General features: G+C 49.2%; 1 long non-coding RNA gene across 1 annotated transcript; it reads left to right on the forward strand.

The window, feature by feature from the left end:
- The first annotated feature begins 7475 nt into the window (after nt 1-7475).
- LOC144381022 (uncharacterized) lies at nt 7476-9413 on the forward strand. Its single transcript, XR_013445424.1, has 2 exons — nt 7476-7819; nt 8565-9413. It is a non-coding gene; the product is annotated as an uncharacterized LOC144381022 (long non-coding RNA).
- The last annotated feature ends 14495 nt before the right edge of the window (nt 9414-23908 follow it).

A 23908-nucleotide genomic window follows, 5' to 3' on the forward strand; every position in this document is an offset into this window, starting at 1 on the left:
GTGGGAGGCTGGGCAAGTCAGGAGCAGCGGGGCCTTCAGAGCCACAAAGGGTGGGCAGGAGGCAGGGAAGCAGCCTGGGAGGGGCTCCTAGCAGTGGAATGCAAGTGGGGTTCTTCGTAGAATTTCAACTTTTTATTTGTATCCAGAAAAATGCACAAATAATTCACGAATATACAACTCAATGAGTCTTCACGGAGTGAACACACCCATGTGACCAGCACCCAGATCACAAAACAATTTGAGCGTCCCCCGCCCCGGGGTGCTCCGTTCCAGGGCTGGCTGTTATTCCTGGGAGCATAGATTCATTTGGCACACTTTGTGCTTTATTAACTGGCTCATATAATATGGCTTCTTCTCTGTCTTCTTGCTCAATCTTAGAACTGCAAGATTCTCTCATTGCTATAGAAGATTCTGCTGAATGACTAGCACATTCCAAGCAGGGAAACTTGGGGAGCCCAGCCCAGACTTGCTCCCATAGCAAGTATCCAGATTTGGAGAATCTAGCAGCCCCTCCTCATCCAAAAAGGGTCAGAGCTTAACTTCAGACCTGCTCCCAGGATGGGCATCAGCATGGAGCTGGGCCGGGCTCTGCAGCCCATGGCTTCCCCCAACACCCCGAGTCCTCTGTCCTGTCTATCCACTCCCCAAATCCAGCCTGCTCCTTCCCCATAAGGAGAGGAGGAAATGGACCAGAGATGTGCTAATGATATGCAAATGTGTGCAAATAGACCCAGGCTCCCTGAGTCAACTTGGACAGTGGCCAGACTGAGTGGAGAGCCAGATGTCCGAACTCCAGGGGAAGAGATCACCCCCTGCTTGCTGACTTCACTCCTCTCACTATTCCTGAGACACGCAGCCCCCACTCCCAAACCCTCACCCTCAGGGCTGGCCTCCTGCTCTTACTAATTCAACTCAGTGGGGGCTGCAGGGTGGAGGTCGTGAGGTGGGCTCAGCCCCTGACTTCCAGGAGCTCACAGTATGGCAGGGAAGTGAACACAAATGCAGCACCGCTCCCCAGTAAGAGACGGATGGGACCTGGAGGCTCAGAATTCTGGGCACGGCTGGAGCCTCCATTTCTGGCCAGCTCCCAGGGGAGCACACTGATAACTGGGAGACTTTTTTTTTAAAGCCAGCATTGATTAGGAAGGGGCCAAAGGGAAGTTTTGGGGGTGAAGGAAATGTCCTCTATCTTGACTGGAGTGGTAGCTCCTTGGGCACATACATTTGTCAGACTCATGAACTACACACTTAAAATAGGTGAACACCTCAATACCTCAATAAAGTGGAATTTTTACAAAGTGACCAATGAGAGTGAGCATTGTTAGATGAAAAGGACTGGGGTTTCCTTAAAAGGACAGAAAGGTCACGGCAGAGGCATGGGTGTGAAAATGCTACCAGTATATTGCCAAGGAAGAGAGGTGACCAACACTCTTCACTGACTGCTTCTGTGAGGGGTGAAGAGATTCAGGGACCAAAACTGGAGGGAGAGTGTCCTGCCCCACTCCAAGGGCTGCTGGACGCAGGGGCCCATGGACCCCCTGCTGAGTGCTCCTGAATGGTTGATGCCAGTTAGCACTAATTGAGCACCTACTATATGCCAGACTGGTTTGGGACTCTACGGAGACCAGGGGTGGCCCCGCCTAAGAGCAAAGAATGGTTTTTACATTTTTAAGTAGCTTTATAAAAAATATTTAAAAAGCACAGTATTTCATGACACGTGAAAACTGCATGAAATTCCAACTTCCATGTCCATAAAGATTGATCGGAATACGACCACGCCCACTTGTCCATGAGTTGTTTCACACTTCAAGGACAAAGTTGAGGACTTGCAACAGAGACCAGATGGCCAGCGAAACCTAAAATATTTGCCATCTGGTCCTTTCCAAACGAATTTTGCCTACAGAGCCTATAAAGCGGAGGTTAAGAACGCACTGGAGGCGCCTGGGTGGCTCAGTCGTTAAGCGTCTGCCTTCGGCTCAGGTCATGATCCCAGGGTCCTGGGATCGAGCCCCGCATCGGGCTCCCTGCTGGGAGGGAGGCCTGCTTCTCCCTCTCCCACTCTCCCTGCTTGTGTTTCCTCTCTCGCTGTCTCTCTCTCTGTCAAAAAATAAATAAAAATATCTTTAAAAAAAAAAAAAGAACACACTGTACGAATGAGGAAGAATGAGGGTGCCATACAGCCTTGCTCCCCGGCTGCGGTTTGGACCCACTCCCGGCTGACCGCGCCTCCCTCTCCCAGCTGAGAAACCTGAGCGACCTCAGCCTCTCATTTGGCCGAGCAGCAGCGCCCCCTGCCGGCGGTCAGGGGCTGGCCGGCCCGCGCCGAGCCCCGACTCTTAGCGTCTGCCGCCATCTGGTGGCCTTCTTCGGAAGCGCACCCAGGAGCGCGGCCAGCGTGGGGTCTGAGAGAGGGCGGGGCCCGTGTGGCAAGTTCACGGACCAAGGTGCAAACTATTCCAGGCAGGGATTGAAGCCTACAAGCTAGTGTCTGCTGAAAACGTTTCACCTTGCCCCTGCTTATCTGATGGGTGAGAATACAGGTGACAGTGCCCAGCGGGGTGCCTAGATGCTTACCAAATGTTTGCTGACTGTGACTCTGAATCACCAGGTCCTGGGGAGGGGAGCAAAGAACATGAGTTGCCCCCACAGGGTGATAGGAGAGGACAGGAAGGTCTGCTGACCCAAGTCCCCCCGCCTATGCATTTGCCTTTGCGTGCACCCTTCATTCTTTCTTACCTTCGCCCCTTATTCATTTATTCTTTCAACAAGCTTTTCTTGAGCACCAAGGGAGGCGCTTGGGTGGACTGCTGGACGCTGGAGAAACACCTGAGAACAAGACAGTGTGGTCCCTGCCACGGGGCTGCCATTGTCGTGGAAGGGACCAGTAATTTCAATATGGCGTGAAGAGGCATATTTGGGGGTAGCAGAGAAGCCTAAATGAACAGCTCCTAAGGTGACCTGATCTTGTGGGGCATGGGGAAAGGCTTCCAGTGCCTGGAATGGGTGAGCTTGCCAGACAGAGAGGGGATAGGCATGTGCAAAGGCCCAGTATGCCCAGCAAGTTGCTGAAAGAAGCCTGAGAGGTGGGAACACAGAAGGTAATGGGGGGAGTGGGGTGGCAAGAGGAGGCTGGAGGGAGACAGGGACTGTGCCAGCAGAGCTGCAGCGCTGAGTGAATGCCAAGTTCAACGGGGGAGCCCCTGCAACATCTGGGAAGCAGCAGGCCACTTCTGTTCCCTGGGCTCACCCATTCTATGACTGGGCAGCTCTGGTTGCTGGCAAGTTCTCCCTCTTTCGGGGATGAAATCAGACACCCTGGAACCTCCCCTGCCCGCAAGCTCCTGTCCTGGTGGGGGCAGGCACAGACGGAGTAGTCTCCCTGCCCCCAGCCCAGCCCCTCCCCTGGTCAGCCCCAGGGCGAGTGGAAGGACTGGAACTGGGCTCTGGGAGCAATCCCACTCGTCCCTTTACTGGCTGTGTGGCCTTGGGCTGGTTCCTTAACCTGTCTGAACCTCGACTCTCTCCTCGGTAAGATCCATGGAACACTGCTCAGAGTTCACACCTCAGAGATGCTGCTGCGGGTGAGAGGGATGGCGATCGGAAGTACTCAGCCCCTCCTCCGTGCTCCCCCAGCGCCCTAGGCCGACCTCTGTCACCTGGATCATGGGGGATGGGGGGGTGTCCAGGGCGTGCTCCTTATTTGCCACTTTACTCTCTGTCCAGTGCCCGATACTTGGCGGGTGCCCAACAGCGTTAGCGGAATGCATGAGCGATGACTGAGGTGATTACAAGCAAACACGGCCACTCGGGACACAGGCCGACGATCACGGGTGGTGACAATACCCACAGCTCCCCAACTTGGCCAGCAGTACCCTCACCCCCACCGCATCCCCCACCAGCCCACAGCTCAGGAAGACAAATCCACTCGGATAAGGAGCTGGAGGAAACCCAGACCGAGGCCTGCGCGTTCGCGGCGCCCTCTGCTGGGCGGGCCCGGCGCCGCCTCTCCCTCTCTTCTCCACGGCCGCCACCTCCCCGCCGCCCCAGACGCCGAGCCCCGCCAGGGAGAGAGGCTCGACCTCGCGGCGCCCCCGTTTCCCCACACCCCCCACCCCGCGCCCAGGGAAGCCGCAAACCATCCCTGACCCTCCACGGACGTCTCTGTCCTTCCTGTCTCCTCTCCCTTGCTCTGCAGCAAACATACTTCAGGCATCCCTAAATCCCCACCATCCCCTCCTGCTATCTCAGTTGGTCTCAGAATAGTCAAATGTTGGCGCAGGAAGGGACATTTATTATTGTTGTATTATAATTATTAATTGCAGCAACCATTGACTAGGCACTTGTAATTTGCCAGGCCCTGTTACCATACAGCCTCCCGCCGTCCAGGAAGGGCAGTCGGTCCCTCTAGAGGTGGGAGGCTTTACTCAAGGTCACAGCGTAAGAGTTTTCAGAAACCTGGTGTTTTTCATCAGCCTGGATGGGGCTCGTCCTGCCTCAGTAAGGGGGATAAGTGGGCCTTGAGATGGGGGCAGGGCCCTCTGGGGCCCCACGACCCTCACCTTGCCTCTCCTCTGGGCCACACTGAATCCCAGGACGAGAGACAACGTGGTGAGCCTCCCATCACCAGTGCAACCTCTCGGGAAAACTGCAGGGAGTCTGGGAGAGAACAGAAAGAGGAAGCTTTATGTCCATTTGGACTCTGTGATTGGCCTTTTCCTGGTACACAGATGACACTTGCCCGAGGCTGCAGTGGAGGCCCAGGACCCAAACCTGCCGACTCCCCACCCAGTGCTCCTTCCTCCCCACCAGGATCTCCCCTGGAAAAGGAACTACAGAGTAAACCTTGGGAGGGGCAGGCCCAGGAAACACAGGCACACACTCAGTGCAAGCCACCAGCTGGTGCCCCCCACCTCAGACCTACCGCCCCCAGCCCTAGAGAGAGGACCCTCTTCCAGCACCTCAAGGGGACCGGATCACCTGTCAGGGCTTTGACCCCTGGGGAGTTGGAACTTGGGCCTCACGTCTTTCCCGATGCCCGGTCTATGCTGCCATCTTGTGGCCACTTCAGGATGTGCGCCTGTTCCGCCCTAAATTGGAAGTCACTCTTGGGTTGAGCAAAACTGAACATCGTTCTGGGACTTCATGGCATGTAGAATGGAACGAAGCACAGCCCGTGTCCTGAAGCTCACGGTCTGGCAGGGGAGCCTCCAAATGACGTGTCCAAAACTGAACTCAGCGCCAGATACCCACCAGAATAGGTCATGCAAAAGGTTCCGAAAAATGGAGGAAGCATGGTCTAGAGGAGGCACCAGGAGAGGCTGTGGGCAGCAGGTAGGATTTGACAAAGCAGATGTGAGGGAGGCACTCCAGGTGGAGGCGCCGGCCTGAGCAAAGTCATGGAGGCAGGAAAACATCAGTTCTAAGAATCCAGTTTGTGGAGAGGGGAGGGAAAAGTCATTTGGGAGCGGAAGGGGCCAGTCTTTGGATGGCAGTCTAGAGAGTTTGTACTAAGGATTTTAGGCACTGGGGAGCCAACAAAGGTCTTAGAGCAAGGGTGGAGTTTGAGCAGGGGTCTCTTCAGGAAAAAAAAAAAAAACATAGTAGCTGCAGGGGACAGGAGTGAACAGGGCAAATGGAAGAGGTTTCAGGGCAACCGAGAGAGTGCTGGAAAAAGAGCAGGGAGGACGTTCAGTGCCAAAGAGGGTACGACCAACAGCTAGACAAGTCAGGGCCAAGCAGGAGAGGCGAGGACTTGGCTTTGAGCTGCTATCAGGAATCCCAGTGAAGGGGCACCCATCTGGCTCAGTCAGTGGAGCATGCAACTCTTGGTCGCAGGGTTGTGAGATGGGGCCCCACGGTGGGTGTAGAGATTACTTAAAAATAAAATCTTAAAAAAAAAAAAAAGGAATCCCAGTGAAGACATCTTTAGGCAACTAGAAATAATACATGAATAAAAGTAGAAGTAATAGCTCACATGTGTTCGGACTTCATAGTAAAGAAAGCACTTCAGCTCATACATGTCTTGACTAGTCTTTACTGAGCCCCTACTATGTGCCAGGTCCTGTGCTACGTGGTTTGAGATTCATCAGTCAGCGGGGTTAGATTCCAGTGGGGGAGACAGGCATTAACTAATGGCGCTGATGAATAAGTATTGTACATGGTGTACTAGAAGGTGCTACAGAGAAAAAGGAGGAGGAACGCAGGGAAAGGAGTATGGGAGGACTGACTGGGTGGAGGGCTGCAATTTAAAGCAGGACAGTCAGGGGGATGCCTGGGTGGCTCAGTCAGTTGAGAGTCTGCCTTCGGCTCAGGTCATGATCCCAGGGTTCCGGGATAGAGTCCCGCATCAAGCTCCCTGCTCATGGGGAGTCTGCTTCTCCCTCTCCCTCTGCCTCTCCCCCTACTTGTGCTCGCTCGCTCTCTCTCTCTCTCCCTCCCTCTCTGTCAAATAAATAAATAAAATCTTAAAAATAAAATAAAATAAAAAGCAGGACAGTCAGGAAGGGCCCCAGTACAAAGGAGACATTCAAACAACACCTCGAGACCGAAGGGTAGTGGGATGTGCCCACCCAAAATGTGCGGGGTTGCTGTCGTGATTATTCTGAGCTGTCAGCACTTGAAAAGCAGCAAATGCAGAGATAGACTTTTTCTAAACTCCCTTTAAACTATCTAAAGACAGAGTCTCCAAAAGGGACTCAAGGGTCATCATCAGTCCCCTTCCTAGAAGGGAGAGTCATCAGGCAGGGAAGACTGTCTCCTGCCACAGGGGAGAAGAGACTAGAAGTTGACCACACCCAGAAAGACTTGTCCTATCATTCCTCCTAGCTGTTCTTCTAAGTGTCCATTCAGCTTTCCTAAAAACCCTTTATTTCCCCCTAGGAGGCCTATCCACACCCTCCCTTTCCCTATTAAGATGGTCTACAAGCTTGCATTCTAAGCCACCTTGGGGAGTATTCACTCTTCCTGGTTATCCATGAAGTATACATGTTAGTATACACACTATCCATTAGTATACACACTATCCATTAGTATACACACTTCTGCTTGTTTTTCTGTTGTTAACCTGTCTTTTACTTACAGGGGTCTCATCCAAGAACCTAGAAGGGTAGAGGGAAAATTATGATTTCCTCCCCTATAATGCTTTGGGAAAGAAAGCCATTTGACTATCTGGGGAGAAGCCTCCAGACCCCAGGGTGGGAGAATTTCTGCCACATTGTAGGCCCAGCAAAGGAGTTGGTGTGGCTGGAATGGGGAGTGCAGGGTAGTGTATCGAGATGAACTGAGAGAGATAACAAGGACTGAGATTGGGTCACAGAAGTTTGAGAAAAGTTTGAGAAGTTGCTGAGAGAGAGTGAAGTAAGGGCCTCCCTCTTGTGGGCTGTTGGAGAGAATATAAACGATTTGTCTCTGGAGGGTAATTTTGCAAATACATTAAAGATACGCTTTTCTATTGACCCAGAAAATCTACTTAGAGGAATTTATCCTAAGAAATAACGAGAGGTGCACGTCGAATTATCCACAAGGTTGTTTGTCCAGGGCTGATGAGAACAGAGGATTGGAGATGATTTGGATGCTCAACAAAAGGGGACGAGTTACATTATTTTTGCTACATCCATAAGAAGGTTACCTCGCCATTAAAAATGTTGTGGTACAATAGCCAAACTGTGGAAAGAGCCAAGATGTCCATCGACAGATGAATGGATAAAGAAGATGTGGTATATATATACAATGGAATATTATGCAGCCATCAAAAGGAATGAGAGCTTGCCATTTGCAACGACGTGGTTGGAACTGGAGGGTGTTATGCTGAGCGAAATAAGTCAATCAGAGAAAGACATGTATCATATGACCTCACTGATATGAGGAATTCTTAATCTCAGGAAACAAACTGAGGGTTGCTGGAGTGGGGGGTGGGGTGGGAGGGATGGGGTGGCTGGGTGATAGACACTGGGGAGGGTATGTGCTATGGTGAGTGCTGTGAATTGTGCAAGACTGTTGAATCACATATCTGTACCTCTGAAACAAATAATGCAATATATGTTAAGAAAAAAAAAAGAAGAAGATAGCAGGAGGGGAAGAATGAAGGGGGGGAAATCGGAGGGGGAGACGAACCATGAGAGACGATGGACTCTGAAAAACAAACTGAGGGTTCTAGAGGGGAGGGGGGTGAGGGGATGTGTTAGCCTGGTGATGGGTATTAAAGAGGGCACGTTCTGCATGGAGCACTGGGTGTTATGCACAAACAATGAATCATGGAACACTACATCAAAAACTAATGATGTAATGTATGGTGATTAACATAACAATAAAAAATTTTTAAATGTTGTGGTAGAATTCTGTTTATCAGCACAGAAAGAGACTCAAAACATATATTTTATTATGGAAATTTTAAAACATGCACCAAAGTAGAAAAAAAAATGATGTAACATCCCCCCATGCACCCATTCACAAAGACAACAATTATCAACTCATAGTCTTGATCTACACCCCCACGTTCCCCCTCCCTTCTCCCACATTATTTTCTTTCTTTCTTTTGAAAGATTCTATTTATTTATTTCAGAGAGAAGAGGAGAAGGAGGAGGGTCAGAGGAAGAAGCAGACTCCCAGCTGAGCGGGGAACCAGACAAGGGACTCCATCCTGGGACTCCATCCTGGGACTCCGGGATCATGACCTGAGCCGAAGGCAGGCGCTTAACCGACTGAGCCACCCAGGCTCCCTCACCATTTTCACACAAATCCCAAACATCATAGCATTTCATTCATAAATATTTCAGTATGTAGTCAGCAGATAAGAGCTCTTTTTCTTTAACATAACCACATACAATTATCACACCTAAAATAATGAGTAATAATTCCTTAATGAAGGAAAATTATGTCTCTGCTCACAATACTTCTGACACCAAATGAGTGGATTTTCCACGCCAAGCAATTCTGATGCTAACTACCCAGAGTTAGCACAGATCGCACAGGCTAAGGGATCTAGTCCCATATAGTCCCACTGCCCCCCATTGCAGACGTCGATCCCAAGCGGTGGGTCCTAAGATTACTGTAGAGGCCACTTTTAGGCCACATGATGGAGCACTGGAAACCTGAATAAGGTAAAAGGACCTCAGCCTTGCAATGTAAACGGGCTCATGAAGGAACCCAACCGCGAAATAACCATAGGCCATAACTGACCAATTACAACCAGGCACAGTTCCTCAGATTGCCAAAAAAGGGGAAATTCCATACGTCCCCATACTCCCTCACTCTGCCCTGTAGCTGTGGGCCCTCACCACCGCCTCCTCGTCCTCCTCCCCTTCCCCCTCACTCCTCCCCTCCTCCTCCTTCTCCCGGACAGTCCTCTGCTGTCCTCTGCCACTGTCCTACCCACCACTCCCTTGTGGGGCATCCAATAAACTTGTATCCCTTTTGTTCTGCCTTGGGTGAATTCTTGCATGACCAGCGCCGTCAGCCCCCACCCAATTGGAACACCCCCCTTTTGGTGGCCCCCCATCCGATTGGAGTGCCCCACAGTTACCCAGTTGTCCCATCTGGCTACATACAAATCAGGGGTTCTCACAAGCTCCTCCTAGGGTTCGATAATTTGCTATAATGGCTCACGGAACTCAGGGAAACACTTAACTATGACCCATTTCTTATAAAGGACAGAGATGAACGGCTAGCTAAAGAGGTACAGGGCACAAAATCTGGAAGTATCCCCACGCTCAGGAGTTTCTGCCCTTGTGGAGTTGGGGTACACCTCCCTCCCAGCACATGGTTGTGTTCACCCACCTGCAAGTTCTCCCAAACTCCATTGTTTAAAAAGTTTTTATGAAAGTTCCTCCGTTTGTAGGCGTGATGGATTAGCTCACTGGCCACTGGTAATGCAACCTCCAGCCCTCTGCCCTAGCACCCTTATCACTCAGGGAATTAGGGGGATTTTAGGATCTCGGTGCCAGGACCCAGCGGCAGAGATCAAATAAGTCTCACAAATGACAATTTTTTTTAATGCTGGTAAAATGATATCTTTACTAGGTAATTTTATTGTACAGATCTAGAAAGATTCATATTATTTTAAAATCATGATTGAGGGGCACCTGGGTGGCTCAGTCGTTGAGCGTCTGCCTTCGGCTCAGGTCATGATCCCAGGGTCCTAGGATCGAGCCCCGCATCAGGCATCCTGCTCAGCGGGAAGCCTGCTTCTCCCTCTCCCACTCCCCCGCTTGTGTTCCCTCTCTCGCTGTGTCTCTCTCTGTCAAATAAATAAATAAAATCTTAAAATAAAATAAAATAAAATCATGAGTGAATGCTGGAGTTCCCAATTTTTTCCCAATATGACAGAATGCCTTCTTCATTTCTTTGGTTTGATTTTTTTTTCCTATCTGCTTATAGCTTGATAGTTTTTAAATTCTTTTTCTTTTCATTTAAATTCAATTAATTAACATATACTGTATTATTAGTTTCAGAGGTAGAGTTCAGTGATTCATCAGTTGTATATAACACCCAGTGCTCATTCCATCAAGTGCCCTCCTTAATGCCCATCACCCAGTTACCCCATCCCCCCATCCACCTCCCCTCCAACAACCCTCAGTTTGTTCCCTAGAGTTAAGAGTCTCTTATGGTTTGTCTCCTCTGTTTTTGTCTTATTTTAGTTTTCCTTCCCTTCCCCTATGTTCCTCTGTTTTTTTCTTAAATTCCACATACAAGTGAAATCATATGGTATTTGTCCTTCTCTGACTGACTTATTTCGCTTAGCATAATACCCTCTAGTTCCATCGATGTCATTGCAAATGGCAAGATTTTGTTGGGTTTTTTTGATGACTGAGTAGTATTCCATTGTATATATATACCACATCTTCTTTACCCATTCATCTGTTGATGGACATCTGGGCTCTATCCATAGTTTGGCTATTGTGGACATTGCTGCTATAAACACTGGGGTGCAGGTACCCCTTCAGATCACTACATCTGTATCTTTGGGGTAAATACCCAGTAGTGCAATTGCTGGGTCGTAGGGTAGCTCTATTTTCAACTTTCTGAGGAACCTCCATACTGTTTTCCAGAGCGGCTGCACCAGCCTGCATTCCCACCAACAGTGTAGGAGGGTTCCCCTTTCTCCGCATCCCCGCCAACATCTGTCCTTTCCTGACTTGTTAATTTTAGCCATTCTGACTGGTGTGAGGTGATACCTCATTGTGGTTTTGATTTGTATTTCCCAGATGCCGAGTGATGTTGAGCATCTTTTCATATGTCTGTTGGCCATTTGGATGTCTTCTTTGGAGAAATGTCTGTTCATGTCTTCTGCCCATTTCTTGATTGGATTATTTGTTCTTTGGGTGTAGAGTTTGATAAGTTCTTTATAGATTTTGAAGACTAACCTTTTATCTGACAAGACATTTGCAAATACCTTCTCCCATTCTGTCAGTTGTCTTTTGGTTTTGTCATCTGTCCTTTGCTGTGCAAAAAGCTTTTTATCTTGTTGAAGTCCCAGTAGTTTGTTTTGCCCATTTCCCTTGCCTTTGGAGACGTGTCTAGCAAGAAGTTGCTGCGGCCGCGGTCACAGAGGTTGTGGCCTGTGTTCTCCTCTAGGATTTGGATGGATTCTTGTGTCACATTTAGGTCTTTCATCCATTTTGAGTCTATTTTTGTGTATGGTGTATTCTTTTGCATGTGACTCTCCTATTTTCCCAAAACTGTTTGTTGAAGAGACTGTCTTTTTTCCATTGGATATTCTTTCCTGTTTTGATAAATGACAATTAAAAAAAAATTGGGAATCTAGGGGTGCCTGGATGGCTCAGTCGGTTGAGTGTCTGCCTTCGGCTTAGGTCATGATTCCGGGGTCCTTGGATCGAGCCCCATGTCGGGCTCCCTGCTCAGCAGGGGAGTCTGCTTCTCCCTCTTCCTCTCCCTCTGCCCCTGCTCATGTACTTTCTCTCTTGCTCACTCTCTCAAATAAATGGATAAGATCTTTAAGAGAGAAAAAAAAATGTGGGATCTATCATAGGTCTTAGGATGGAACACTGCATTGGGCTCATGCTCAGCAAGGAGTCTACCAGAAATTCTCTCCCTCTGCCCCTCCCCCCTAAATAAATAAATAAATCTTTTTTAAAAAAACGGGATCCACATAAAACCCACAACCCATGGTTGTATGTATCTTAAGTCTTTCAAATTCTAAGTACCTCTTCCATCTCTTCACTTTCCCCCTTCCTATTAATTCATTGTAGAAAACATCATTTATCTTGTAGAGTTTCCCATCTGGACTTTAGGATTGCATTCCCCTGTAGAGTTTCCCCGTCTGGGGTTGCATTCCCATAATGTAGTTTGACATGTTCCTCTGTCCTCTGCATTGCCTGAAACTTGCTAGTTAGATCTAAAGACTTTCTCAGATTCAGGGTTTCCTCTTCCTTACCAGCAGGGGCAATTCATAGGGGGTGCTGGAGAGCTGTGTTGTTTCTCCTTTGGTGGCTTTAGGGGTTGATGATCAATGCCCAGATACATTCATTGATCAGGGTTTGCAAAATGGTAGTATTCTAATTATATCACTCCCTCTTTATTTATTACCTGGACTCCTGCTTCTATAAAAGGAAATCATGCCCCTCCCCCCTCATCTGCAGTTTGGTTCCACTCTGCAGGAAAAGCATAGATCTTACAGGAAAGGCAAGGTAAATAATTTCCTTTTATTTTTTTTAAGCTTATTTATTTATTGATTTAAGTAATCTCTACACCCTGGTGGGGCTCAAACTCACGACCCCGAGATCAAGAGTTGCACACTCTTCCAACTGAGCCAGCCGTGGACCCCAATAATTTCCTTTTAGTTCCCAGTTTTCAAAGTAATGAGATGATTCTGTAGCATCCTCCAAAGGTGACCAAATAAGGATTTTCTTTCATCTTATAAACTTGTGATTCAAATATATTTGAAATAGGCATATTTGATATGTTTCGATCTATTGCAGTTGCTATCCTTATAATTTTATAAAATATTTTCATGGTTCCAAAATCAAATTTCCAAAATAGTATAGTCAGGGAAATCCAGCTTCTGTCCCTGTCTCCTCCACCCTCTACCCTTCCTTCCCCCTCACAGATAACCTTTTTTTCCTTTTTTTGGTCAAAAAAACAACACACACATATATCCCTTTTCTTATATAAACAGTAACATACCTCTTTATATTACATTACAAAAAGCAAGTCAGCTTGTAGAGTTGGATCCCCAAAAAAAATACATTTTGCTTCAATGTATAAAAATAGAAACGGGGGTGCCTGGGTGGCTCAGTTGGTTGAGCGGTTAAGCATCTGCCTTCAGCTCAGATCATGATCCCGGGGGGCCTGAGATCCAGTCCTGAGTTAGGCTCCCTGCTTCACAGGGAGTCTACTTCTCCCTCTGCCCCTCGCCCACCCATTCTCTCTCTCTCTCTCTCTCTCAAATAAATAAATAAAATCTTAAAAAAAAAAAAAACAGAAATGGGGCGCCTGGGTGACTCAGTTGAGGGTCAGACTCTTGATTTCTGCTCAGCTTATGATCTCAGGGTTGTGAGATGGAGCCCCCCTTCCCCTGAGTTAATCGGGCTCTAACCTGGGCCTGGAGCCTGCTTAAGATTCCCTCTCTCCTTCTCCCTCTGCCCCTCCCCATTTCACCCACCCACACACATTTTGATGTCTCTAACTTCATCTGTGCCCTCGGGGGGTCCTATAAGCCAGCATACCCTTTGGCCAAGTGGAGACTGATCTTGGCTGCACACATTTTCAGGGAGGCCTGGGGCAGAGCTGAATTGCAAAATGGGGATGGGGGGAGGCGGGTAAGTTAAGGTCTGGAATGGGGACAGAATCAAAGGGGGAGATGAAGAAACTAGCAAAGACAGATCCTAGAGGGAGAAAGGGACACCATGTTACAGGATTTCTTTTCCTTTAGTGCCCGCGGTTCTTGGTCATGCCTCTTCGAAGAATGAAGAGGTAGACCAGATGAAGAGTGGTGGGCAGCAAAGCAAAGTTTATTGAGTGATAGTAAAATGATAGTATAGGGGTGCCTGGGTGGCTCAGTCTTAGGTTAAGCGTCTGCCTTCAGCTCAGGTCATGATCCCGGGGGCCTGGGATCAAGTCCCGAGTCCGGGATTCTGCTTCTCCTTCTGCCTGATGTTCTCTCTCTCTGACAAATAAAATCTTTTTAAAAAATAAATAAATAAATAAAGTGATAGTACAAAGCTCCCCAAGAGGGAGGAGACCCAAGAGGATGGCCACCGGAGTTGCTAAGTCTACTGGTTTCTATGGGTTTATTGGCCAGCTGCTTTAATCTAATTAACCCTCCCTGCGCCTATCCTCCAATCAGGTTTTTGTCATCTATCTATCATGTGGAAAAGGGTGGAGGGCTCCTTCCAGGGTGGTGTAAAATCCTTTTAAGGGTGGTTTCCTCTGGGGAGAGGAGAGGCTCCTTGTCCCTGCCTGCGTTTCTTCCATCTATCCTTCTCCGAGGGAAGTGATCAGGAGGGGTCCTGGCAAGCTGAGACTTTTGAGCTATGTTGGGGGGATGCCCTCCCCCGCCCAGAGGTCACTGAGTAAAGCTCACATTGTTCACTAGTGTTTTAAATGAGAATGGATTCTTAGGGGGAGAACTTGAAAAGTTGCCAAGGGCTAACATGACACAAAGCAGGGGGGACACTCAGCAGTAGACAGCTTTATAAATACCCACATCAAGAGATGGAAACATGCTAAAATGGATCTTGGTCATTCTTAGGTGGTAACTGATTTAACAGGTGATTTTGGCGGGGGTGGGAGAGGGGTCACTTTTCTACTTTTAAAAATTTTTACACAGTAAGAATATATCATATTTTTTAAAATAATATATTCTCATTGCATAAAAATTTTAAGTAAAAAAGCAAGAATATAATATTTTACAACGGGAGAAATATAATCATTATTTTTGAATAAAATAAAACTGAAGGAAGTGAGTTCACTCAAGGCCACACCAGGCCACCCCACCCCTGGGCAGGAGTGTCTCCTCCCAGCTCTGGGAGGGGAAGCCAGCAGTGCCTGGGGTTGGGGCGTGGGGGGGCCAGCACGGACAGCCCTTCAGGGCAGGGGCACCTTCACAGTCAAGGTCACAGGCTGGGCCTGAAGCCAGCCCTGCAACTTCCCAGCTATGATCTTGCAAAAGCAATGCCACCATCCTAAACTTCAATGTGCACACCTGTAAAAGGGAATGGCTCCTCCCGGTTGCTGGGGTGTCAGGAGGATTCAAGGAGACAATAAATATAAAGTGCTTAACGCCAGGCACTTGGAAGCAGGTAATAAACAGAGGCTCTACAATGAGCCATGGACTTTCTATAACCTAACCAAGGCATCACAGTTTCCCCACACACACAGCCCAGGCCAGTGGTGAAGCAGAACCCAAAACCTCACTCTATCCCCAAGAGAAAATCCCCTCAGCACAAGCACCAGTGAGCATTGGATAGTTTACTAAAGATACTGCAGGAGCAATGTGGATGGGGCAGATAGATCACTGGGCACCAGTCTTCCCCCACAAGGCCCCCAGAGATCGGTCATCTCTCCTGGCCCTACCACCCACCCGAGCTTCACTTCATTGCCCCCAGCTGCCCTTGGCTGCACTTCTCATCCTCTCAAGTCTCCCCTGAGGTCTCCATCCTCGCCCCGGCACCTTAGCTCCTTCCAGCCTCCCCCATGTGACAAGGAAAGCCCCCAGGGGCACCTGGAGCCACGCTCCTTAGAAAGTGAGCTGGGGGGTATAGTTAATAAGTCCTGATACCTACAGGAAAGGATTCAGGCTCAGAGAGATTATGCAAGTTGCCTGCACACAGAGCAGTCAGGTAACAGGACAGCATCTCAAAGAGTCCCTTGACCCAAAACCCCAATCATGCCAGCAAGGCCTCCATGTAGGGACTGAGATCCCTCCCCTGGGCCTGGCTGTCCCCAGGAAGCTCTCAGATCCTCCAGAGCCTCTGGGAAGGACGAAAGGACCATCCACATATATACACACTCCCACTGGTCAGATCTGCAAACATGCGCAGCATGTGCGCTCATCCACGGCCCACACATTGGCATACAATCTCTCACACATCTCTGTTCCCACCACGCCCACTCCTCCCAGAACCACATTTGGTCTCTGTCCATCTCCCCGACACCTCGGGGGCCAGGCATGCACCCATCTCTGCGCCGGTCAGAGCGGGAGCTCAGCCATTGTGTAGAGAACAAAATTAAGTATCCGTTGTTTTTTGTTTGTTTGTTTTTTTAAAGATTTTTTATTTTTTATTAGAGAGAGAGAGAGAGAGAGCACAAGCAGGGGAAGCGGCAGGCAGAGGGAGAGGGAGAAGCAGACTCCCCGCTGAGCAGGGAGCCCGATGTGGGGCTCGATCCCAGGACCCTGGGATCATGACCTGAGCCGAAGGCAGATGCTTAACCATCTGAGCCACCCAGGCGCCCCTTTGTGGTTTTTTTTTAAATCCGAGTCTGTGTACTACAATGGCTGCCTGCCTCTCCGGTCACCCAGACTCACTCTCCAAACATGTAGTCACACCCCCCAGCTCTGACACAGAATTGGGGTGCGCTCCCAGGTACTGGCCCCATTGAGGGAAAGGCTAACCCCCTTACAAGGCCAGAAGTAAGCCAGAGGTTCCTGCTGGGACCCCAGCCCCTCCGGGTGGCCATGCAGCCCAGCAGGAAGGCTGTCGCCACCCCAGCCTATGTCCTTGTCCAAGCCCAGGCACCTCACCTGCAGAAGACAATAACATCTGCTCTGTCAGGATTCCGTGGGACGTGAGTGGGAGACTCAGCACATCACCCAGGATGTAGTGGGTAATCGATAAAAAAGGAATTGTTTTAGTTACTGTCCAGAATTCCTCTCTGGAAGAGTCCTCTCTATAGGTACAGAGAACAACTGCTGAGTTTTGGGGACAAAAGTTGAGGTCGGCACCCCCACCACCCTGGGACGTTCCCAGACACCCTTGGACACTAGCAAATTGGAGGGTCGGCTTGGGCTAGGCAAGTGAGAAAGAAAGGGAAGGACATCACCTTCTTGGTGGTAGAACTCTCCCCCCTGCCCAAGAGGAGACTCAGTTTCGGTGGGCCCCTCAGGGAGGGGAAAGATCCCGGGACACCCCTGGCCAGCCTCAATAGTACATGACCATCACTGAGCAGAACGCAGTTTGCAAGCTCATGGCAGAGAGAACCAGAGAGGCTGGGGGAGGGAGTAGGAGACAGAGATAAGGCTGATGGTGGTGAGAAGACTGTGCCGAGCCCTGTGTATGAGGATGGGTTTGCATGTGCTGGGCCACGGACCCTCTCTTCCGTCTGGAATTATCTAGAGCAGCGCCGCCCAGTGGAAATATAGTACATGCCATCCATATAACTTTAAATGTCCTAATAGCCACATTTTTTCAAAAAGTAAAAAGAGACAGGCAAAATTAATTTTAATAATATATTTTATTTAATTCAATATATCCAGAATATTATTATTTCAATAAGGAGTTGAGATAGAAATTACTGAGATATTTTACAATTATTTTTTCATGCTAAGCCTTCAAAACCCCATGTGTGCAGAATGCAAACTTGGTGGGAATGCAAACTGGTGCAGCCACTCTGGAAAACAGTATAGAGGTTCCTCAAAAAGTTAAAAACAGAGCTACCCTACGACCCAGCAATTGCACTATTGGGTATTTATCCAAAGGATACAAACATAGTGATTCGGAGGGGCACCTGCACCCCAATGTTTATAGCAGCAATGTCCACAATAGCCAAACTATGAGAAAAGCCCAGATGTCCATCGACAGATGAATGGATAAAGAAGATGTAGAATATACATACAATGGAATATTACTCAGCCATCAAAAAGAATGCAATCTTGCCATTTGCAATGACGTCGATGGAACGAGAGGGTATTATGTTAAGTGAAATAAGTCAGTCAGAGAAAGACAAATACCATATGATTTCACTCATATATGGAATTTAAGAAACAAAACAGATGAACATAAGGGAAGGGAAGGAAAAATAAAATAAGATGAAAAAGAGAGGGAGACAAACCATGAGAGACTCTTAACTCTAGGAAACAAACTGACAGTGGCTAGAGGGGAGGTGGGGGGATGGGGTAACGGTGATGGCATTAAGGAGGGCACTTAATGGAATGAGCACTGGGTGTTATATGCAACTGATGAATCACTAAATTCTACCTTTGAAACTAATAATACAGTATATGTTAAATTGAATTTAAATTAAAAATTTAAAAAAAAAAACACTCCATGTGTGTTTTACACTTCTAGCACATCTGCATTCAGACCAGCCCCATTTCCAGGGCTCATGAGCCACATGTGGCCCGTGGCTGCTATGGCCCTTTGTGAGTTGGATTTAATTTGGGGAAGGTGGGTGGGTGCAGGGGAGAACAGAGTCCACCCAGAGTGGCCCGGGCACCTCCAGGTGATGCATGGAGGAGAGTTGGATGCTGGGGGCAGGGCGCAGAGGTGTGGCTGAAAGAGGGCAAGTGGCATGGCGGCGGGGGGGCACCCGGCCGTGCTCTGTCAGCCCTCTCTGTGTTTCCTCCTGGATCCTCAGCTCTCTCCCAGTTGACAAGACAGTTCTCCAAGCCCATGGGAAGGACTTGAGGAGTCTTATTGCAGATTTGCTGCTGGGTAAACTCAGAGGCCTTTCTGGAGATGGCCCTTATGTGAGTTATATTAGCTTTAAAAATAATCAAAATAAAATAGGAGGAGGTTGGAGGAGCTGTGGTCTCAGAGGAAGCCAGGTCTGAGCTGATTTCCATTACAACACGTCCATTTCCCTTGGTCTGGATTGTTCACCCTGCCTCGCCCCCCACCCCCCAGGGGATTCCTACTCCAGTGCCCAGTCAGAAAGCAGAAGCCTTGCTGGGCTGTCAGCTCCTTGAGGACAGGTGCCAGGTTTGGCCCTTCGCTTCCTCCACGAGCCCAGGCTGCTCTTTATCCTGCCCACCAGCGGCTCCTGAGTCTGTAGTTTGGCCATCCAGGTGGCCCTGCCCAGGGGAGGGGAACCAGGGGCTCTGGCTCTATCCCCCTGCCCAAGCAAGGCCACCTCTCCCTCATCCCATCTACAGGGGACTCCCCAGAGGCGGGGGAGGAGGAAGAGGAGGAGGGAGAAGAGGAGAAGGAGCAGAAGATGAGGTAGAAGGGAAGATGCTCTGAACTGAGTGGGGGTTCCCACCTTGGATTGGCAGAAGTGAGTCCCTGGCAAGGGCAGGAAACACGAGAGCAAGAAGAAAACTGGGCTGGGTTGGGGAGGCAGGTTGGAGCAGAATAAAGCTGACCTGACATATATACAAAAGCATGTTAGCTCTAAGCGTCCAGCTCAAAGAGTTTTTACCACCTGGATCAAGATGGAGATCATTTCCAGCACCCCATAAGGTTTCTCTCCTGTCTCTTCCCAGTTATCACCCTGGAGGCAAAGGGGGGAGGGGAAAGGGGAGCTATGTTGTCCACAGAACCCCAGCCTCCTCCTAGCATGCACATCTTCCAATAGTCACACACGATCCGGGTCAGAGTTGCAGCAAGCCCAGCCCTGCCTCCATTCCCAAGTGGTAACAATAGCAGACTTCATTCAATGGGGAGTTGGCGGGGGGACGACACCATTCCAGCCATTTACATGCGTGGGTGGTGGCTCCCGAATAGGGAGCAAGAAATGCAAGGAATATCGCATTTATTTGACTTTCTTCAAATCGAGGTAAGTCCCGTGCCAGTGAACATCCCACCAAGCTGCCCAGAAAACTGATCTTGGATGGGACGAGGGCTCTCGCATGCCCCAGGATTCTCTCTGGGTAACAGGGTTTCCCGTTGCTGTCGTGTTTCCTGCCCTTGCCAGGGACTCACTTCTGCCAATCCAAGGTGGGAACCCCCACTCAGTTCAGAGCATCTTCCCTTCTACCTCATCTTCTGCTCCTTCTCCTCTTCTCCCTCCTCCTCTTCCTCCTCCCCCGCCTCTGGGGAGTCCCCTGTAGATGGGATGAGGGAGAGGTGGCCTTGCTTGGGCAGGGGGATAGAGCCAGAGCCCCTGGTTCCCCTCCCCTGGGCAGGGCCACCTGGACGGCCAAACTACAGACTCAGGAGCCGCTGGTGGGCAGGATAAAGAGCTATAGGAAGGTCCCTTGGACCAGACCATCCATCTGCCCCAGTTATCAAGAAGACACCCATTTCCCCAGAGGATGTGACTCATTCCTGGTGGGAGACTCTGCTGCTTCTATGCCAAGTTTGGGGCCCTGGGGAATTCTTCTTGGGGCTGAGGGTCCTCAGGGGTCCCACACAGCCGTGCCCTTGCCACACAGCCTAAGGAGATCACCGTGAAGAAGCACCCACCTCTGTCCCATCCCGTTCTGAGGGACTTGCTCCTGTCCCCTGCTGTTCTCAGGGGCTCTCTCTCTCCCCTTTCATTTCTGGGACTCTGGCGTAAACTATTCAGTGATTTCATAACGCTACATGTTACCCCATCACACATATTCTCCTCTTGAAATCCTCTGAAAAGAGTGGGCAAGAGAAAGACATCTTTATCCCTCTGTACAGATAAGAGAATGGAGGCTGGGAGGGACAGAACACCCCCCACCCACCGGCAGGAAGAGGTGGCGGGTGATACTCAGGGTCAGGTACTCCAGAGTCCATGCGCTGTCCCCTGCCCCTGGCTGCCGGGCCAGGACGTGGGAGCACGGTAACCAATAAGCTAGTGTTCACAGTAGGCTCAGCTGTCACCTTCAGACAAGTTTGCCCTGGCCCCATCATTACTCCCCAAGCTCCCAGGGCTGGGACAACCTCTGCACTGGACTGTGGACTCTTGCAGACCCGCCTTGGAAATGCTCCCAGCCTGGAAACACGGAGCTTTGGACTTCAGAGCTCGCAAAAGCCTTAGAAGTCACCCGCTCCTCCTCTTATGGGGATAAAATGGAAGCCCTGAGAGGTGAACAGGATCACCCAGGAAACGGGCGGTCATCAAGAACTGGGTCTCCTGCTTCCCCGACCACTCGCTCCAGGCCTGCCCTCTGCACTGCCTCCTGCCTGGGGCAAAGCCTGTGTGTGTTTGTGGTGATAGCTGTTTACAGAGCACTGAGGTCAGGTCTGGCACCGGGCACTGCGTCCCTGCAAGAGAAGCTGGGGGATGTGGCTGGCTGAGGGCTATCCTCCCTGCCCTGAGCCGGGAGGCCAGATTAGAAGCTTTCTTTGGAGACCAGAGTCAGACTTCTCAAAAGGATTTTTTTCTCAGTCCTCCACGCCAGGACTCTCTAATAGGATAGCAGAGGTTACAGCCTGGAGTCAGGGATTGGCCATTCCAAGTAACTGAGCACCTACAATGTATGTCCGCATGTTCATTCGACAAGCATTGGGCACCCATTGTGTGCCAGGAATTTACTGCACATAGGCCACAGAGGAGATAGCATGCACCTTGCTCTTTGAGCTCACAGCCCAGCAGGAGACAAATAAGGGAAGGGGCAGAGCCCGATTCAAGCGCATGCAACCTGCACAGTCACATGGGGCCCCGTGCTTGGAAGCACCGCATGTTTGGTTTAATGCTCTGCTGTCACTGTCTTGAAATTCTTAACCATTTTTGAGCAAAGGGCCTCACATTTTTTATTTTGTACTGGGCCCAGCAAATTACGTAGCCAGTTCAAGGAACAGGTGAGCCAAATGCAGTGTGATAAATGCCAAAATAGAGGAGGTGGGGGCACAGAAAAGGCTCCAAACGCAGTCTTCTCAAAAGAACTGATAGTCCCAGCTGAGTCCTGATGGATGAGTGGGAGACATCACACAAAAAAAGACAAAAGAATGTAGCAAGCAAAGGGAGAGCCTTTGTACAAACCCCCTGAGGTGAGAAAGTTCAGGGTGCTTCATAGAACTGCAGTGGTGTGGGGGCGCCTGGGTAGCTCAGTCGTTAAGCGTCTGCCTTCGGCTCAGGTCATCATCCCAGGGTCCCGGGATCGAGCCCCGCATCGGGCTCCCTGCTCCACGGGAAGCCTGCTTCTCCCTCTCCCACTCCCCCTGCTTGTGTTCCCTCTCTCGCTGTGACTCTTTCTGTCAAATAAATAAATAAAATCTTTAAAAAAAAAAAAAAAAAAAAAAGAACTGCGGTGGTGTGGAATGTGGGGAGTGGTGATAGGCCACAAGGCTGAAAGGGGAACTAGGACCAACAGCCAAGACATTCTGAAGAAGAACAAAATGGAGGAGCTCATCCTATTGGACATCAAGACTTTTGGCAGATCTCCTATCATTAAGGGAGTGTGGCTTTGGGATAAACAGATGAGTGCAACAGAACAGAGACTCCAAAAACAAGCCCACACACAAATGGAAACCTGAGTATGACAAAAAAGGCATGAATCAGTGGGGAAATTATATGTTATTCAATAAATGGTGCTGGAACAAGGCGCTATCCATATAGGAAAAAAATCAGATCCCTGTCTCACACCACACACACAAATCAATTCTGGGTGGCTTAAAGACCTAAAAGGTAAAAGTAGGGGTGCCTGGGTGCTTAGTCAGTTAAGCGTCTGCCTTCGGCTCAGGTCATGATCTCAGGGTCCTGGGATCGAGCGCTGTGTCTGGCTCCCCACTCAGCAGGGAGTCTGCTTCTCCCTCTCCCTGTCCCCACCCTTGTGCTCTCTCTCTCAAATAATAAATAATCTTTAAAATATTAAAAATAAAAGTAAATAAAAGGTAAAAGTAAAGCTTTAAAATTTTCAAAGCAAACAGGAGTGCCTGGGTGGCTCAGCCAGCTAAGTGTCTGACTCTTAATTTCAGCTCAGGTCATGATTTCAAGGTCTTGAGATCAAGCCCCACTCTGGGTGTGGAGCCTGTTTAAGATTCTCTCTCTCCCTCTGCCCTGCTCCCCACTCAAGCTCTTTCTCTCTCTCTAAATAATAAAATAGGGGCACCTGGGTGGCTCAGTCAGTTAAGCCACTGACTCTTGGTTTCGGCTCAGGTCATGATATCAGGGTCAAGGGATGGAGCCCTGCATTGGGCTCTGAGCTCAGTGCAGAATCTGCTTCAGATTCTTTCTCCCTCCCCCTCTGCCCCTCCCTTCTCATGCCCTCTCTCTCTTTCTCTCTCTCTCTCTCAAATAAATAAATCTTTTAAAAATAATAATAAATAACAATATAAAGGGGTGCCTGAATGGCTCAGTCGTTAAGTGTCTGCCTTCTGCTCAGGTCATGATCCCAGGGTCCTGGGATCGAGCCCTACATCGGGCTCCCTGCTCAGCAGGAAGCCTGCTGCTCCCTCTCCCACTCCCACTGCTTGTGTTCCTGCTCTCACTATCTGTCTCTCTGTCAAATAAATAAATAAAATCTTTTTAAAAAAAGATTAAAAATATATATATAAATAAAGCTTTTGAAACAAACAACAACAAAAAGAATATCTTTATAAACTCAAAGGAGAGAGAGGATTTCTTTAAAATGGCACAGAAAGGGTCTTTTCCTACAAGGGAAGATTAATAAGCAAGACCATATTGTTAATTTAAAAATTTGTATAACAAAATACGTGTGCATACTGGGAAGGTTAGCTCTGACTCATTCACACTCTCTCTCTGCAAACCCCTTTCAAGCACAGCCACATCTATGAGGGTAGAGGCTCCCAGGTGGAGGGCAGGTTGGGATGGACGTCAGACTGAGATGCCCATGACTTCTAGCTATGGTTACCCCCTTCCTGGTATCAAGGAAGCCAAATTATTAATCAAAAGGTTACTTAGTAAATATGCAATCAAAACAAACTATCAAGTACACCTAACTTTTCCTTCCTTGGGGTTTCTCATCTGGTAGGCTCTCACCCTGCCCCATAAATAGGCTCTTTCCCACCCTCCGTGTCAGCTGGGGCTCACATCACCCATCGCTGCTACATCCTCTAGTCCTCACCCTGGGCCCCCTCCACACGCCGTCACGTCACACTTGGCTGTCTGCACTCCTTTATCTTACCTGTCTGGCTCCTGG

The sequence above is a fragment of the Halichoerus grypus genome, chromosome 2 (assembly GCF_964656455.1).
Source record: "Halichoerus grypus chromosome 2, mHalGry1.hap1.1, whole genome shotgun sequence".
Taxonomy (NCBI): domain Eukaryota; kingdom Metazoa; phylum Chordata; class Mammalia; order Carnivora; family Phocidae; genus Halichoerus; species Halichoerus grypus.